The sequence below is a fragment of the Crocodylus porosus genome, unplaced genomic scaffold (assembly GCF_001723895.1).
Source record: "Crocodylus porosus isolate Cpor-Errol unplaced genomic scaffold, CroPor_comp1, whole genome shotgun sequence".
NCBI lineage: Eukaryota > Metazoa > Chordata > Crocodylia > Crocodylidae > Crocodylus > Crocodylus porosus.
Genome location: NW_017728951.1, coordinates 32,018,703 through 32,032,627, shown reverse-complemented (window position 1 = coordinate 32,032,627; position 13,925 = coordinate 32,018,703).

The following is a 13,925-nucleotide window of genomic DNA, read 5'->3' as shown; positions in this document are numbered from 1 at the left end:
TTCACCTGGGGAACCGGTTCGATGCCCTGGCAGCTGTGACAGAGAAAGACAGAGAAATTGCACCTGGCAGGGATGATGCCACTCCTCACATGATTAAGAATGGGCAGAGAGCAAACACCAGCAGGAAGAAATGCCAGGTCCTCATCATTGGAGACTCCATCCTACGAGGCCTAGAAAGTCCTATCTGTCTGCTTGACCCCATGATGTGAGAGGTCTGCTTCATACCTGTGGCTCAGGTTGAGACATCATGGAGGGATCCTGGCCTACATCCGACCTGCAGACCAGTACCCCATGGTTGTCATCCACGTGGGAACGAATGACGCAACCAGGGGCAACCCTGACCACATTATGAAGGATTTCAAGGCTCCGGGGGACATGCTTAAGGAGATGGGGGCACAGGTGGTATTCTCCTCTCTTCTTTGGGTGAGTAGGCGGGGACGGCGACACAAGGCCTGCATTGGTGAGGTCAACCAGCACTTACGCAGTTGGTGCCACTAGGCAGGCCTTGGGTTCCTACATAATGACCCGTGCTTTTGGGTGGGGGACTTGCTGGGGTGGGATGGGCTTCACCTCTCTCCTAAAGGCAAGCGTGTCTTCTCTTCCAGGTTCACTGATCTTGTACGGTGAGCTTTAAACTAGCCTCACTGGGGGAGGGGGCCACAGGAAGATGAGGAGACACCACCCGAGTAAGACAGGTGACAAATGCAAGGAGTGCCCAGATACGAAACAGGGGTCCAGACAGTCTCCCAAATCAGGGGGGTGGCACACACAGCTAGGCAAGGTCTTAAATGCCAATATGCTCATAGTATAGGGAATAAACAGGAGGAACTCACCCCCAGAATATCCAGTTCAGACCCAGACATAGTAGGGCTTACAGAACCGTGGTGGGATACAACTGGGCAGTTAGCATTAGGGGCTATAGGCTTTACAGGTGGGATAGAGAAGGAGGGAAAGGTGGGGGTGTTGCACTCTATGTCAAAGAGCAATACACATCCTCTTCCAGCAAAATGGGGTCAGAGGGGCAAGCTGAAGTGCTCTGGGTCAAGATACAAGGGGGCCATGGGGAGAGGGAACTAACGGTGGGGGGCCATAACCCCTGTTGGGGTGCTGTGGCCCATGTTGGGGGCTATAACCCCTGTTGGGAGTCTGGCAGGTGCACAGCAGCAGCCCCCAGTGGGAAGGGTGCAGGGAACTCTCAGGGCTGCTTCACAATCCAACTGGCACAAGGGGTAGTGTCCCCAGGTACCAATTGGCTGGGCCCTAGAAGCTCCAGAAAATGAGTAGCCCTGAGGTACTTGCCAGGTACCTTTTTATACTGCTGGGGGCAGCACAGATGTTGGCCCTGGGCTCCATCTCCCACTGGCTGCAGATCTGGGAGGAGCCAGGCAGGGTTATTTTGTCCCAAGTGACACAATTTGCTCCTCAAAGTGCACATCCAAGCACGTGTGCTGAGGTAAAAAGCCCCGGCTCAAATTTGCACCGCTTCTATTTGAGCTTCTGCAAGCACACATGCTTGCATGTGTGGGCATGCCCATTAGCAATAAATCTGCTTCCACTTTTCTGCATATGTAAATACCTGCCTCTGGGAGTGTTTACTTGTGAGTAAACTGCTCCCACATCAAAAGAATGTATAAACACACCCTAACAATTTCAGAATTGATGCCAGTTGCAAAAGAACCTAACAAATCTCAGATCCTGTAGCTCTATGCTGTGAATGCATCTACATGTGTGCCTGACTGTGCAGTAGTTACTGCGCAGTCATTTAGTACTTGCTAAATGATGTAGCATCTCATGTTGATGTGCCCTGTATATCTTTCCCCATATAGCACTGCAGTTTCAAAGATCTGAAAAACAGATCCTAGACTAGATCCTATTATCCATATATTATAGAGAGACAAAGTATACTAATAGAATTATTAACAGGGAAGCAACTCCAACAGCTTTTAATTTTAGAACAGAGAAAGAGTGTATTATTTTTCCCTATACTTCAGCAAGATGCTTATCTGCCATAGCTAAGCCCTTCTTCCACTAATTTCATAGCAAACCCATCTTAGGACATGCTGTAAAAAAATGGAGTTCATATTTTCTTATTACAAAGTAACATTTATTTAATCCTTGTTAAAATACATCTCACCTGCGATTAACAGGCATAACCAAAACAGATTTCTCTGAGAGCTATAGAGCTGGGATAGTGAGCAGGAGGGATGTGATAGAGAAAGAGGATGTGCTTGCCACGCACTTTAGCTGTGGTCATTTGAAGCCATGGGGAACAAAATACAATGAACAAAGCACAACACAGTTCTTTTGAAAATATGATATATTGTATTAGACCAACTAAAACAGGTGGAAAAATTCTTTGCAAGCTTTCAAGTACAAGCACCCTTCTTTAGGCAGAGGGAGCATCTGATTTACCCAAAGAACCTTGCCTGCCTGTGTCCTTAGACCTACATGGCTACAACCAACACCAAAGTACAAAGCACAGCTTTTGAGCTGCTCTTGCATACCCTAGAGATAACAGAAATCCCCAGGCAGCCTCTGGATTTAGAGCCTCACCTAGACTTGAGAATCTGGCTGTTTAGCTATTAGTATGCCTAGTAGTCCAAAGTCTCTCTCTGTATCAAGAATACAGTTGATACCTTTTAACATAGTTAGGATTACATCCAAAATATACAAGGAACAAACAAACAGTTTTGCTTTGTTAAGTTGGTACAGTTTGCCGAGTTTTTTTTAGTTTAGGAAATGTCTTGTTTTCAATACTTAAAAGATGACACTCTAGGAGGTATAAACACAGGAAACAAATTACTTGAACCTCTTTACAACTGATGTGGAAACAAATGTTTTTGAAAATATTAATATTCCAGCACTTGATATGCCATGATCTATTAGTAACAACACTATAGAGACCCTCCATGTAGCACCACTTGGCAAGTGAGCAGCTGTATTCTGCCCTGGGTTTAGTTCCTGGATATTAATATCAATAGTAATACTTTAAATAGTAATTGTAAGCCACTAATGGGTTTTTTCAGTTTGTATTGTCTGTTCATGCAGGTCTGGTCAATAGTGTAACTTCTGGAATTTGCAGAATTCTAGTTTAATACTTTAGAAAACCTTTTTTAAAATGTTCTGTTGTATATGCACTGTTTTCATGCCGAGCTCACCAATCCATTGGGGCTATTTAATTTAAGAACTGACTATGTTTTTAGCTCAAATGATGTGAGCCAAATCCAAGGAGGGATTTAAATACCTCAGTCCAAAATGATGAGCTTCAAAATGCCTCCTTATCTGCCATCAAGCCTTGCAGATACCTACAGTTTGTGGCACTTCCATTTTAAATATTAAAAGTCCCCAAAAACCTAGGGTCTTCCTTCTGCTTATATCTGCAAGCACTTCAATCTTAACAGGTTCAGTACTGACAAGTGCAAGGTACTGCACCTAGGGAGAAAGAATCAGCAGCATACCTACAGGCTGGAGGACTCCACTCTCCTCATCACGGAGGCGGAAAAGGATCTTGGAGTCATTATAGACTCCAAGATGAACATGGGCCACCAATGTGGGGATGCAGTCAAGAAGGCTAATCGCACCTTGTCATGCATCCACAGATGCATCTCGAGCAGGTCCAAAGCGGTGATCCTCCCCCTCTATGCGGCACTGGTCAGGCCACAGCTGGAGTACTGCATCCAGTTCTGGGTGCCGCACTTCAAGAGGGATGTGGACAGCATTGAGAGGGGGGCACTCACATGATCAGGGGGCAGCAGGGCAGGCCCTACAAGGAGAGGCTACGGGACCTGAACCTGTTCAGCCTCCACAAGAGAAGGCTGAGGGGGGATCTGGTGGCTGTCTATAAACTGGCCAAGGAGGACAAGTAGGCAATGGGAGAGTCCCTGTTCCCCTGAGCACTACTGAGAATAACAAGGAACAACGGCCATAAGTTGACAGAGTAGATTCAGGCTAGACATCAGGAGGCACTGGATCACTGTCAGGGCGGCTAGGATCTGGAATCAACTTCCAAGGGAAGTGGTGCTCGCTCCTGCCTAGGGGCTCTTCAGGAGGAGGCTAGATAGACACCTTGCCGGGATCCTTTTCTGCCATGGCAGGGGGTCAGACTTGACGATCTGACCAGGTCCCTTCTGACCATAGAAACTATGAACTATGAAACTGTAATGATTATTTTATGTTTATGACACTAAATACACTTAATTGATTTCTAATTTATATTCTATGAAGGTCATTGTGCCATCATGTTTCTTAGTGTTGCAGACAAAACTGAAAGAGTGGAAAGCATAATCATGCTCCATTTGTGACTTTCTTCGTGTTCCTTTAGGCATGACACAGCCTTATAAATGTGAACACTTTGTTGTACTGGCTCCCAACAACAAAAGAGGCATTATTCATCAAAATAATGGCATGAGAAAAAAACCTCACTGTGTTATCCTATTAATGGGCAGATATTACCTCAGGATAATACAGCATATGATGTGAATTACAATTATACTAAAAAAGGACAAGATTCAAATAAAAGTTGAGGTATATGAAGATAGCCAGTACACTGCTGGCATGACAGATTTTTGAGGCATTTGAAAACTGATTTCTTGATGCCACTAGTACTCCCACAGCTATAAATCATTCTGTCTTCAGCTTAGCTAATTAATTAGTGGGTTACTGTCTGAAGTGGTATGACAGTGGAAAACCCTACATATGAGCTGTATAACATCTTACACTGTATAGGGTAGTACACAGTTATTACAGTCTAATTGGTTAGGTACAGTATTTGTATTCAAGCAGAAGTTAATATACAACTTTTCAGAAGACCCTTCTAAGTTCAAACACCCGTCTTTGAGTGCCCAACATATGAGTGTGACCAAAACTTCCTAATTTTAGTACCAAATTTAAGTTGCCCTATTTCCCAATATGCTGATTTACCTCAGCTTCAGATAAGATGGTCATGTCCCTAATTATTTTATATAGATTATGAGACATCAGCATTATCTTTTGCCTTCATGAGATTCCACCTGGCATGTGACTTTTGCATTAGTTTCAGCTTCTAGCTATTAGTAATATTATCAACGTCATGGTTCAGAATATTCTCCTAACTAAACTTGTAGATACACTTTTTAAAGATGTCCACCCTTTAGAAAAGCAGTAAAAGTGTCATTAAGGCAGCAATATTATTATTTTCCTGGGAGACCTGTGTTAAAACTGAGTTGTTTATATTACATTAGATGCTTTTGAACAAAGTGTACAGCAACTCAATTAAGTGAAATACTGATTTCTAATTAGGATTTAATTAGAAATTGAGTTCAGATTGAGAACAGAACAACTCCCTCCTGCGAATTATACCACATTGGCTGCTTGTATTTATCATGATGGTCTATAGTCTCTTTGCCTATAAAAATATTGAAAATAAAATATGCTACATAGCATATAGCATGCTTACTTTTTATAACCCAGATTTTGTCTACAGGGCTAGGGACAGATATTACACATAAACTGGTTTAAGTGATAGGAAACTGGTTTAAACCTGTAACCAAACATAAGTTCAGTGCACATAAACCCATTTCAAAATGGCCAAATTTGGTTTGAGATAAACCTAGTTGAATGTAATATATCAGACTTAACTGATTGAGCTCAAACCAGTTTATGCAAACTCTCTCCCAGACCCCTTTCTGGTTTAATTTAAACCGGAGTCCTCCAGCACCCCAGTATGCTCACAGGGCTGTGCTCTTTGCTCCAGCAGAGCAGGGCCTGCCCCTTTGCTTCCTAACCAGAGCAGGGACAGGCCAGATCCTGGCCCCTGAAGAAAGCAGGGAAGAGGTTCATTCCTCACTTCCTGCCCCTGTCCAACCAGCATGTGCCTGCATTTCTTCACTGGCTGCTCCAGAAGCGAGGGCATGGCCAGTAGGGCTGTGTGAAATTTTAGCAGCCATTTTGTTTAGTTTCAGATTTGGACATTTTGACGGTCAAAACACTGAATCCAAAATGAAATACAGGGCTCCAAAACATCTCCGAAATGAAACGGGCCATCCAAAATGTTTCAGAGGTGGGCTTTCAGGGAAAGAGGAAGGGGGAGGAGTGGGGGAAGGACTGCTCCAATATTGACATCTGTAGCTGGCCAGTGACAATGATCTGTCCCTGAGGTCCCTTCCAACCCCAGTGCTGGGAAATCTAACTAGGGGCTGGGAAGCTGGGGAATCAAACTGGGGACTGGGGAATCCAATAAGGAGCTGAGAACTGAGCGGGGGGCTGGGGAATTGAGCCAGGGGCTGGGGAAATGTTCATGATGGTGCAGTTGCCACGTGAGTGACAGGTGGGGTGGGGGGTGATCCCTGCTGCCCCCGCTGTCCCACACTATGCAGGGGGGGCTCTGCCATGAGCCCTCAGAGGCCCCAATTGCCACTGCTGCAGCTGGTGAGTGAAGGGGTTTTTTTTTTTTTTTTTTTTTTTAAAAGCTCTGTAGTCACTGGCTGTGGAGTATGCGGATGACAGTGAAGTATGGGGCTAGTGCCAGCAGGGCCTGTCCTCCCCAGGAGGGCTGTGCGAGACTGCTCCTGGGGGGAGTGGGCCCCCAAATCTGCATGCAGGATGACAGCATGCTGCTGCTGCCAGCAAGTGATACTAGTTTTGCTTTGAACTGTTTGAGGTGCAGTTTCAGAAAAACCCCTGCACCTATCTCCTTGAAACTTGGCAGGCTTCATGCCCTCAGAAGGGGCTACCTCCCTACAAGTTTCATTCAAATCAGGCAAGAAATGACAAAGTTAAAGGCAGTCTTGTGGTTCTCCATTATAGCCTGTGGCCAAAACACCACCAAAACTCTGAAACAGCTCTGAAACTGTTTTGGCCAAAATGAAATGGGACAGTGATTCAGAACACCAAAACAAAGCACTTTCCCACCGAAATGCTGAATCCGAAACAAAAATGGAACAGCTTTTTGGACAACCCTATGAAACACTGAAGTAAAACACTGGCCCTCCAAAATGCTGAATCCAAAACTGAAACAAAATATGAGCATTTCACACAGCCCTAATGGCCAGCCCCAGCAGCAGCCTGGAGTGAGCTGGCCAGGGAGGGGGTTAAATTCTTCCCTCCTTGTCCCATGGACCCAAGCCCACTCCTTGCTCACTGACACAGTGGTGGGGACACAGTGAGATGCCAGCTGGTGAGGCTTCCCTAGATGGGGCGAGTCAGGGGGTGGGGTTATTCCCACAGGGGACCATAGTGGAGTCTGCCACCCCAACCACCACTGCCGCTTACTCCCTGCACAGTGCAAGTCACAAGCCCCCTCCTGCCCCCTCTGCCAGAAGCTGGAGGGAGAGGGGAATAACGCCCCTCTTCTTGCCCCACTGCCTAAGCTGGACTCTGGTCATGCTCCCGCCCTGCTGCTGGAGCAGCAAAGGGGCAGGGCCCTTAATGGAGGTAGCAGCCCCTGCTATGATGTCTGGGGAGAGCGAGCCTCTTCCTGGCAGGGAAGCCATGAGCCAGGAGTCAGAGATGCCATGGACTGTGTGGGGCGAGCAGCAGCACTGTACGTGTATTCAATTTATTGTCCACTGGACCCCCAGGTTCTTTTCTGCACAGATGCTGCCCAGCCAGTCAGCCCCCAGCCTATACAGTGCATGGGACTGTTCCATCCTAAGTGCAGGACTTTACAGTTCTCCTTACTGAACCTCATGAGATATCTTTTGGTTCAGTCCTCCTTTTTGTCAAGGTCTCTCTGAATTCTAACCCTACCCTATAGCATATCTTCTATTCCCCACAGGTTTCTGTCATCTGCAAACTTGCTATAGGCAAACTCCATCCCATCATCCAGGTCATTCATAAAGATATTGAACAAAACTGGCCCCAGGACCAATGCCTGGGATCCACTTGATACCAGCTACCAACTAGACATTGAGCCATTGATTACTACCCTTTGAGCCCAATGATCCAGCCTGTTTTCTGTACAATTTACAGTCCATTCATTCAACCTGTACTTACATAGCTTGCTTGCAAGAGTGTTATGGGAGACCATATCAAAAGCCTGGCTAAAGTCAAGGTATATACATCCACTGCTCTCCCGGCATCCACAGAGCCAGTCATCTCATCATAGAAGGCAATCAGGTTGGTCAGGCATGACTTGCCCCTGGTAAATCTATGCTGACCATTCCTAATCACCTTCTCCTCCTGCATGTACTTAGAAATGGATTCCTTGAGGACCTGCTCCATGATTTTTCTAGGGACTAAAGTAAGGCCTTTCTTAAAGATGGGCACTAGACTTGTCCTTTTTCATTCATTTGGGACCTCTCCTGAACACCAGGGATTTTCAAAGATGACTAACAGCTCTGCAATCACACCAGCCTATTCCCTCGGCCCCCTTGGATATGTGGCATCTGGCCCCATGGACTTGTATATGTCCACTTTTTCTAGTCTCCATATTGCAAAACCAGGACCTGGGTGGAAGTCTTGACAGTGAGTGGTCCTGCCTGGACACATGAATGACTGGTGCCTCCCAAGTCTGGGGGGGGGCACAATTTGTGGGCAGCAGCATCAGAAGCAGGGGGGCAAGAGGTGACCACCTGCAAAAGCCAGCATTGGTTTCAGCAGCGGTGAGTGTCAATCACCCTCAGAAACCAGCAGCAGTGAGTGGCAACTGCCCACATAAGCTGGCAGCCGAGGGGGGCAGTGGCGAGCGGCAACTGCCCACAGAAGCTGGCAGTGGTGACCAATCTCAGGGGGGCACATGCCCTCCTTTGTCCCCCATACAAGTCACCTATGCCTGGACAGATACCTCACAGGCACAAGTAGAGGAAGAGCTGGCAGTGGCAGTTGTTCTGGCATTGTGACATTCTCCAGCCATTTCTCTGGGTCTCTTAATCCACTGCCTCTCTCTTTCTGTCCCTCTTTCCAAGCAAACCTTCCCTAGTGAACTCCCCCGTTAGCTGGCCCAAAAGCTTTCTGTTTTCCCTTCTTCTACTCATATAGCTTCCAGTGAAGAAAGGTGAGAGAGTTTTCAGGCAAACTCCCTACTAAACTCCCCCTCACTTGGGACTCAAATTAAGCAAGGGGGTTAAGTATTGGTCTAACTCTTGAGTTTTAGCTACTTGCACTAAATAAGTAGGTTAGTTGCTCTTAATTAAAGAAAGAGCTTACCTTAAATGCTCCCCTTCAAAGAGATGGACATCAAATGTACCTGTGAACTGATTTGCGAATTGCTTGGAAAAGCAGTTATCACTGTGTCATGATAAATTATGGAGAGCTAATACTTTTTAGTTTATTAATAAAATACTTTTTTAGAAAAGATCATCCATTGCTGCTGTTTTATATTTGGCTGTGATTATTTTTCATTGTGAATGCAAACTTGTAACATGTGGATGCTCTTGTCATGAGAAAACAGTATTAACCCTTAAACCAGTGTAATAAAAATGGTTGACATTTGACTAATTCCTTTTATTTGATTTAATTGTAGATCATATGGTCTTTTGCAAATTAAAATAATTGCCACATTGCATGCCTTGGCCCTACACTGTGCTCCCAGAGCCAAAGACAGCTCTGCTGAAGTTACTGGGTCTCAGTATATACAAAATATAATCACATAGGTTCATGGCAACATTAGAGTCCCCTAAGCATCTCTAGGGGCCACTACTCGCATTTACCTCACAGAAAAGATCCCGCTGAGATTTTCCCCTGCAGTGAATATTGACTGCAAGTGGTATTTCATCAGATTGCAAATACCAATCTTAAACTTACTTCTTTTAAAATGAATCATGTTTTTACCAAATGCGGAATTGGAGTGAATCAAATTTAAATTCCTCTTACTGCTTCTAATGTCTAGTGCTTGTAATCTGGAGGTTAATTTGTAGCTGTAATAGAGTTAAAATTAAGTTGTCTAGCTCATCATTTTTACTGTTAAGAACAGGTAAAAAGAAGGTGTATATAATGGTAAGGGTATATGTTAAAAAGCAGGTAATTCAGGGATATTAACCTACCCTGGTCAGTTTCCATTAAAGGAATGGTTGTGCCTCAATGGTTTGGGATCAGCTACTGTTATGAACACTCTCTTTAACAATCTGTTCTTATACTTTATCCACATAGTTTTAAAACTTTCTAACAGAACAAATGGATATCATAATTATTAGATATAATTCTTAGCTATCTTATCCAGCACAGTATAGTGATAATTCAACTATTTATGCAGCATAGTTTCATAGTTTCTAGGGTTGGAAGGGACCTGAGCAGATCATTGAGTCCAACCCCCTGCCATGGGCAGGAAAGAGTACTGGGGTCAAACAACCCCAGCAAGGTATACATCTAGCCTCCTCTTAAAGACCCCCAGGGTAGGAGCCAGCACCTCTTCGCTTGGAAGTTGGTTCCAGATCCTAGCCACCCTGACAGTGAAGTAGCGCCTCCTGATATCTAGCCTAAATCTACTCTTTGCCAGCTTGTGTCCATTATTTCCAATCACTCCTGGTAGAGCACGAGGGTGTCACAGGGCGGGGACCTAGGGGCAGCTGTGATGTCTCTTAGTCTCTTAGTGCCCCCTACCATGCCAAGTAGGTATCAATGCACCCTCATTCTCGCCAACCATGTCTTTGATGTCACTAGTGTTATGGGAGGCTGCCTTTTCAACCCCTTTGGACACGGTACCCCTGACGTACTCCAATCTGTGCCCCGTCTATGGTGACTCTGTGCGCTCCCGCCGAGGGCTACGCATGGCTCCTACCACCCCTAATACCACACCCCAAGCCTCTCAGATGTAGCGGACATTGTCAAGTCAATTACTGTTGCCCGTGCCCTCACAGACACCCTCCGGGCTTGTCTTCTACTCGTCGCCCGCACTGGGACCTATCTCTGTGCCCTCACCCGCACTGGGGCCTACTTTGTCCATGCGCCCTTTCTGGGCTTCCAGTCTGTGTGCCCTCCCTGGGGCATCTCTCCACCCTTGGGACTTCTCATCTATGCGCTTGGGGCTCAGGTGGCTGTAGCCATGCCTGGGATCCTTAATCCCCTCCTCAGGTCTGCACCTCCTATGGGGCTCAGGCAGCCTCAACCCTACCTGACCCCCAATGCACTGTGCCCTTTCTCAGGGCTGGGGTCAGTGCATCCCTAGATGCAGTACCCTGTCTGGCACCAGGGTCCCCACACCGCTGTGGAGCCCCCAATGAGGCCTTCTCCAACCCCTATTAGTTTCACCCAGTCCTCCAGAGTAATTACAAACAACAAACGCAACAACATGAGCCAACCGGCTCTAACTCAGAACTAAGCCACCTGGCTAAATGTAAACTCTAAGCCCTCTGACTACTCATCAATCAAATCCCCTACCCAGGCTTTCTCCTCCCAGTACCATTGAGCCAAAGCTGTTCAGGCCATCAAGCTGCTCTAGGCTGCACCCTCCAGCAGAGCTCCTTCTCCCTTGAATGCAAGCAGGGAACTGCCTCCTTGGCCTCAGCCTAGGCTGTTTATATAGGCCAGGCCCTGCCCCCTTCTGGTCAGCTGACCAAACTGCAGTTGCCCTGGCAACCAGCACCTGTACCTTTTCCTAGAAGCAGGTCACTGAAGTGCCCTGCGACACACCTCCCCCCTTAAGTTTCTAACTCACTGGGAGCAGGGTACAGGAGTGTCCTGCGACAGGGGGAACAGGGACTCCCTCAATGCCTGCTGGTCCCCTCTGACTAGTTTGTAACAGGCCACTAGATCTCCCCTCAGCCTTCTCTTGTGGAGGCTGAACAGGTCCAGGTCCTGTAGCCTCTTCTCACAGGGGCTCCTCTTCCCTGGTTATTCTTGTTGGGCAATTTGCTAGTGGTCAATAAGAATGGCTAAGTCAGCTTCAAACACTTGACAACAAAATGCAAAAGTATCAATTAAGCAAGCAATTATAATGTAAGCAAGTCCTTTAATATCTTTAGTAATTGAAAGGATAAATGTTGATGTTTAAACACCTAAGACAGCAGTTCCCAATCTGTGGTACACATACCACCAGTAGTATGCAGACAACCTGTCAGTGGTATGTATTAACAGATGTATTATAATTACTTCATAGGACAACAATTTGCTGGTGCTTAAAATTGAACTGAAAAATTTGCTGTGGTACTTAAGGTTGTATTGCTTTAAATGGGTGGTGCACAATCTGTCAGAATTTGGGAACTGCTGATCTAAGCCCTTGAAATGGAATGAGACATAGGCCAAAATAAAAAACTAAGACAATTCTGGAAGAGGGTTTACTTGGTAAATTAATTAAACTAAGTGAGAGTCACCAAAGATTATGGATATTAGGATCATGTGAAGCTTTGGTAGCCGATTCAATTCAGAGGAGATTCAGCCTGTTTCAGTGACCAAATCTCTGAATCTGAATCAAATTGGGAGACCAATTAAAAGCTCTGAATTGATTCTAAGCAATTTGGAAAAAGATTCAGAAAACATTTGGCAATTTGGCCATAGATTAAACAGGCAGCACAGCAGCACTTGGAGCAAGAGCTATGCCCTGCTACCATTTGCCTAGCCAGAGTGGGGGGGGGGGGGTGGGATCACTCCAGGCAGAAGGGGGCAAGTGGCAGCAAAGTATAGCCCCTGCTTTCAGCGCTGCTGCGCCTGCATCCCATGCTCACCAGTGTCAGCTAGCAACCAGTGGCAGGGCAGAGCCCCTGCTCCCAGCACTGATGTGGGCCTGTCTACAGCTTGGCCCCTTCTGCCTGGAGCGAGTTACATCTCTCTGCACCCCCAACCCCGGCTGGGCAAGTGGCTGCAGGGCAGAGCCCCTTCTCCGAGCAAAGCCAAGCCCACATCCTGCGCCCTCACCTCCCCAAGTAACATGCCCCCCCACCCCAGCTGGGGAGCTTGTCTCCACCCCCAATCCCTCCCTCCCCCCTCCCCAACCTCAGCAGACTTACCAGCTGGAGGCAGCTGTGTCAGCTGCCTGTTTAGTCTATGGCCAAATCTCTGAAGCAGTACTGAATCTTTCAGATCTGATTCGGCCGAATCAAATTGAGACAGCGATTTGAATCACTGTCTTCCAAATTAGCCAAATCCAAATCCAAAGCAAATCCTCACCATTTCACACAGGCCTAATGGATACGTCTACATTGCAATAACAGCAGTGACATCCTAACCCAGCATTATACTAGGTATCAAAAGTAGTCTATCTGAAGTCTTGTGTCTGCTAATTTTCCTTATTTGCAATAGAGTAAATTAGCCCATGTGGTGCTCCATGCTACTGTGGCTAGACTGCTTCCAGTACCTGGGCTAGGTAGTATAAAGCTAGCTCAGCAGCAGAAACAGCATAGCCACGGTGAAGGCCAATGTACCCTGCCAAGAAGCAGTAAAGAATTAGCTTACCATGGCTAGAAAAGGCCTGAAAGTATGATTCTTACCTGTTTCTTTGGAGCTGCTAACTCTTCTTCTTCATTCTGATCTAACAGCCCATTCTGTGCTTTACCAGAAGCACCTGCTGGGTGAAATGCAGGAACAGTCTTGGGGGGCAGGGATGGGCCCCTTCTGGCATGGAGATGCATGCTTAAACCAGCAGGATCTTATATAAAAGAGGGTCAGTGTGCCCACTTTCTCTGGCTGGGGTGTAGAAGAAAGAAAAGACTTCCCCAGTTTTTATAGGAGCAATCTGAGGGTGCCTGTAGATGTGCTGAGAGGCTGCTCTGATGCGCTGTAATTACAGTGCATCAGAGCAGACTCAATTAGCAGGGCCACTTCAAATAAAGCCTGTCAAATGAGCTTTAGTTCAAGCGCCCCCGCCACCATTTTGAAGTACAGGGATGCTGATACATGAGATGCTGCTGCACTTTACTTAAAGCAGCTCTTGGAGCCACTCTAGTTAAAGTGCCCCCTCCCCATGCTGGAGCACATGTAAAAATGCTATAAGTGCCCAAGCAGATTTATATGCTTAAGCCCCAGACAGTTTATTCAGTGTTCTTGCTGGCTTCCTTATGTAGTTCCATGCTGAGCAG